At 57.9% G+C, this 5,429-nt stretch overlaps 1 protein-coding gene across 5 annotated transcripts in view; it reads left to right on the top strand.

Annotated features, from left to right (window-relative positions):
• The first annotated feature begins 327 nt into the window (after nt 1–327).
• Foxp4 (forkhead box P4) overlaps nt 328–5,429 on the top strand; it is a 57,948-nt gene continuing 52,846 nt past the window's right edge. For all 5 annotated transcript variants that reach the window (XM_021217624.1, XM_021217623.1, XM_021217622.1 and 2 more), the window contains exon 1: nt 328–834. The gene's annotated coding sequence lies outside the window, so the exon portion shown is untranslated. The remainder of the gene's footprint in view (nt 835–5,429) is intronic.

The following is a 5,429-nucleotide window of genomic DNA, read 5'->3' as shown; positions in this document are numbered from 1 at the left end:
TTGGCCGTACCTCCAGGCTCCTGGAAAAGGCCAGAGTTAATAAAGCTTCCCATCGGATGGGTCCCCAGTCCACTGTGAACCTCTACGGCCTATCGACTTTAGCAGATCTGTAGCCCCACGTCCCCATTTTTTTCCTTCCCCAAAGTTTGGTCCACGTGGTCCTCTTCGGCTTGCCTCTGGCCGCCTCGCAGGGGGAAAAGTGGCTGCACCTGCTTTAGGCGAATTATGGTAGCACTAGAAGTTAGTCTCCCCTCCCTCCGCCGCTCGCTCGTTCGCTCCCTCCTCCCCGTCGCTCGGCGCGCTCCCTCCTTCCCTCCACCCCTCCGGTCCCCCGCCCGGTGTGCCCCGCCCGCGCGCCGATCGCTCGCAGCCACTCGCAGCCGGGGCTCAGTCGCAGCCCCTCGGAGTCCGGAGCCGGTCGCCCCTGCGGACCGGACAGTGCCACCAGCTGCCGGGACGGAGCCCCCCAGCACGCGATCAGGGCGCGGCGCAGGCGGCCGCGGCGCGGCGGGGAGGAGCCCGGGCCGGAACCAGGGCTGGGCCGGGGGCGGGGACGCCGGGGTCCCGGAGCCCCGGAGCCGGAGCGAGCTCAGGAGCGTCGCCGGAGCCCGGAGAAGGACGATCGGAAGCCGGAGAGAGTCAAGCCATCCTACTAAGTGCGATGCCCCCAAGGGGCTGAAGCGCGCGGCGATCGGCACTAGAAAGATCGCTTCGGAGCGGCGCGCAGGGGCAGCCCCGGCGAGTGGCGGCGGGCCCGGGCTGCGACCCGAGCGAGCCCCATGCCCCGTGCGGGCTGACGGGCCGGAGCCCGCACTGAGCGGCCGGGCCGGACAGGTAGGTGGCCGATTCAGGGACCCCAGGGATCCGGGTGGGGGCTGGGCCGGCGACTCATCCAACTCCCTAGCTCGCTCACTCTCTCGCCTGCTCCCCGGCTCACTTTGTGTTTGCAAACTGCCCGCCCGAGGCGCGTCGGGCGCCGGGAGGAGCCCGGCCCGGGGCCGGAGCACTTTGTTCCAGCTGGGCCGGCCGCGGCGCACTGACCCTGGTGAGTTGAGAGACCCTGCCCCCGGCCCGGGCCCCCAGCCGATCGGAGCTGTCTGGGGAACAGGTGGGGGCTGAGGCGCGGGGCTGGGGGGCAGCGGGAAGCCGGCCCGGGGGGGGGGCGGCTTGGAGAGGCCACTGAGGCCCGCCCTGCCCCAAGAATCTGGGCTCCGCCCCCTCCTGGCCTCGCTGCTGGGAATGGGGTGTTAGGGGGCGCGACCCCCCCTCCCGGAGTGAGACAAAGAATACTTCCCGGCCCGGACTTTCCTGAGCCGGGAAGGGAAGTGGTGAACTGGGATCCCCCCAAGTCCAGTCTGCACGGGACTCCCCAGGACAAACAGAAAGACTTGAGTCTGTGTGTGTGTTTGTGTGTGTGTGGGGGGGCAACAATCTCAAACACCTCGTCGCCTTGGTTTGCGGAGGTCACACTTCGGAAGTAGAGACTAGTCAACCTCCCTCCCCCCCCCGCATCCCTTAATCAGATCTGAGATAAAGCGGAAAACTTCTTGGGGACTCGAGAGAGACTGGTAATGGCCCCTGTGATTTATTTATTTATTTATTCATTTTTATTTTTTCGTGCGCCGGAGCTGGTCGATGGGGAACTGATCTATAGTAGTGGATACCCTCCTCATTCGGACTGAGCTCCTGCGGGGTAGTGAGGTTCGAGAGTGGGGAAATAAGGTAACGGAGGGTGGGCCCAAGGCCACCAGAGATGAGGCTGCCGGACTGACCAATGGAGTCCATTCCCCCAGACTGAGGACTCTCTGGTGACTCGCGAGACAGTCTCCCCAGCGCCCCTCTGGACCGCGGCCATCCTCCGCGGCGCTCAAATCTTGCACTTTGCTTCTCCGTAAAACTTGTACTTCTTGAGCTCCACCGGAGGAGATCTGGGTGGCACGCGGTGGTGAGGTGTCCTGGGAGACCCGGGCCTTGGCCACCTGTGTGAAGGAACGTGTGATTTCGTGGGACGCGGATTCTGGGGCAAAGGCTATAACCATCACAGATTGACCTCCCCCCACCCCCCGAAACTGAAGCGACCTCGTGAACACTCTGATATTGCATCCGGCGACTCTGTAGGTTGGGAGGACGGGGATATTAGCGGGGGTCCTTTCCCTCAGACAGTGCCCCTCTTCTTTGCATCCCGGGCCTCTTGCGCCAACACTGCCCTGTGGGTTTCCAGGTTCCCTTCCTTGGCACCTGGGATTTCAGATATCTGGAGATCAGCTCTTGTGGCGTGCACCCCTCCACCGGTCTCCCGACCCGGCGGGTAGTAGACTTGCGGGCCGGGAGGAGCAAACCTGAGTCCGAGCCATCGTTTGGCGGTTCCGGAGCAATCCCAGAAGAATTTTGACTAAAGCGGGATTTTTTTTTTTTAAAAAACCTCGAACTTAAAGCGTCTTTGCCCGGGTTGCAGAGCACCCTCCTACATTGGTCTGTAATTCAGGGTCGGGAGAGAGAATGCAGTTCTCAGTGACAGTCGCTGTGGTTTGCCCCAGTGTCCCACGAAGAAAAGAACGAGTGGTCCACGCTGTTCCACCGCTTCCTGGCGAAGCTTAATCTTCCATCACCCCCTTCCCATCCCCACCCACGTGAATCTCAGTGGGTTGGCCCCTTGGCCTAGGTACCCTGCGGCACCGGCATTTCAAGCCCCTGGTTGATCTCAACCAGGGAGCCAGGAGGAGGCTCCTGAGGGGAGCTGTCGGCCTCAGACGACCTCTGCCCGCCCCCGCGGAAAACCGCTGTAGGAAGTCTACAAGCTTTTCTTCTTTCTTTCCTTTTTTCTTTTCTTTCTTATTTTTCTCCCTCTCCTTAAACTTGAGAAACTTCTTCCTTTGCTAGGGTAATTCAGGGACTGGTTTCTGGAGCTTGGAGACACTAAAGTGGCTTGCTGGCTCCGAGGTGCTCTGAGATCAGAGTGTAAAGACTGCAGTGGACCACCAGTCTAGGCTGTTGGGCAAGGTGGCCTGGGTATCGAGGATTGCTCCACACACACCCCCACACACTCGCTGCAGATCCGAATCTCAGCTTGTGGGGATCGTTAAGTGCCTGGTTGTGTTGTTGTTGTTTTGTTTTCTGGGCAAGGAGCAGGAGACTTGAGACAGTGTCTCTTCTTGTTGCCTAGGCTGGCCCCACACTCAGTATGCTTCTTTTGGGAATGCTGGGACTACAGGTGTGCCGCACACACTCCATCACGGCCTCTACTCTACTGTAGTGGCTATTCCTGGTTGTTCCAACCTTGGCGGTAAGATGGAGGAGACGGTGGCTAGAGTCTCTTCTGGCGCCAAGGCTGGGCCCCTGGGAGGGGGTTGGAATTGAGGAACCTCTGAACGGTGGGGGAGCCGGGCTGGTCAGGCCAAACTTGTTGGGGGACCTGCTCCCTTTCCTTCCTAGATCACCCGCCCCTTTCCTCTACTCCTCTACCTTTGGACAGAAACTTCCTTTCCGACTGACTGTCTGGCAGGTCGGTCCCTTTTTGCCAGGAATGTGCATATCCTGCTGGCCCCTGACTCCAAACACACCTTTGCTTAGCAGGGGAGGGCCCTCCAGAGGATTGGAGGAGGGTGGTTTTCTTTGATCTGGTAATTTCTTCAGTGTTTGCTGAGGTCCCTACCCTGTCTAGGCAGATCCCAGGCTGGGTACTAGGGTACCCTTGTGCTGTCATTGGGGGGGGGGTGTCTGGTCTGTGGACCTCCGATTCCTGGAAGAGACAGATAGGATGGGGGGGGGCGGGTGTTGGGTGACCTGGGAGGGGTTTGGTTTCAGAGGATCCCGTGAGGGAAGCAAAGGGCATCTCCCCCTGAAGCCATCCTTTCTTCCCTACATTTTAACCCTTCGCTGCCCATAGTACTTTTTGGAAGGTTTCCCTTCCAGACACAATCTGCTCCAGCCTGAGCCTTTATTCTTATTCCCTCAGCAGCCGGGAAATACTCTCCTCCTTTCATGGGGGCTTCCCAGTTTCTCTGCCCCCATTCGTTTTCTTATCCTGGCTCAGCTTCCCCAGGCCCAAGGCAGCCATGGGCCCATCTTGTTTTGGTCAGGATCCTGTGCCTCTATTGGCTGAAATCGCTTCCTCTGAGGTGGTTCCGGAGCCCTAGAACCTGAGGCACAGAACTCACACGCGTCCCTAGGGCCATAGGTGTGTCAGAGTGAAAAGGCTTTGGAACTTAGCACTAGAGATAGGCCCTAGGGAACTTAATTAAGCTGCTGGAACCTCCATTTTCTTAGGTTATAAAGTAGGTCAACAATGCCCAGAGTAGAAGAACGGCTTGGGAGATGAATCAGAGGTAAAGTTCCGCAGCCCAGCAAGTGTCTGGCCAGCCGAGGGCCGTCCACTGACGGCCTTTGCTTCATTTTCTTTCTTTTTAAAATGAGTCTACCAGCACTGCCAGGCCACTTATTGGGCCGAATACTGGAAATATTGGAAGTATAAACCTTCATTTTACAGGCTGGGAAATGAAGCCAGAGAGAAGTGGCAACTTGTATGAGGTTTTTTTTTTTTTTTTTTTTTTTTTTTGCTCCTGCTTGGGCGCAGAGCTAGGACTAAATTGCTGGGCTCCAGAATGACCGGGGCTGGAGCCTCTGCTGTGGGTAAGGGAGAAGAGGGAGAAGGGCAGGAATAGAGGGGCTTGACCACTCCTTTCGGCAGCCCAGCCTGGCCCTCTCTCTCTTCCTACGGTGACCGGGCTGTATTTCCTGCTTGCCTTTAGTAAGGTGGGCTTCCCCTACATCCACCTAGCCTGACTTACCCCTTAGGCCTTCTTAAGGTGCTAATAGAGGCAAATACAAATGAGACAGACTTCTCCAGAAGACTGAAGAGAAAAAACGTTACCGGAAGCCTGGTGTCTCTTCTCCAAGGGGAGATTCCTAGTGTTTGAGAATGGATCCTTCTGTTCTCATAGAAAACTTGTCAGGCAGAGTCGCAGATTTAGGAACTACAACTGAATGGTCATCTCAAAGAGGCAAGCATCTTTCTTGCTAGGAGCCTGAACTTGGTCATCGGCTGTGGCTGTCCTTCCCATCCCCGGCTGGAGTTCTCTGTGGAAATGAACACCTTTGTTTACTCCCGGTTGGGCCAAGCCCAGGCTCCCAGGAGGAACCCTGCTTCCTTTGGCCTCTGACTTTGAGCATATTCTGGGCTCTCTCAGAGGGACTGGGGGACAAGGATAGGCTGGAAAACAAGAGCACCCCACACAAAAGGTCTACTGCATAGAACCACAGGGTGGCGAGTCATGCAGCCTTCCTGGTTGGGTGGCCCTCCTTGGTTCTAGGACAGATGGACGCACACACACAAATGGGAGGGGGGCGCAGGGGAGAAGATTCATGGCTTTACTGTAGGTAAGTGGATCTCTCTCTCTCTCTCTCTCTCTCTCTCTCTCTCTCTCTCTCTC

The sequence above is a fragment of the Mus pahari genome, chromosome 18, assembly GCF_900095145.1.
Source record: "Mus pahari chromosome 18, PAHARI_EIJ_v1.1, whole genome shotgun sequence".
NCBI lineage: Eukaryota > Metazoa > Chordata > Mammalia > Rodentia > Muridae > Mus > Mus pahari.
This window is presented reverse-complemented; position numbering and strand designations above follow the sequence as displayed.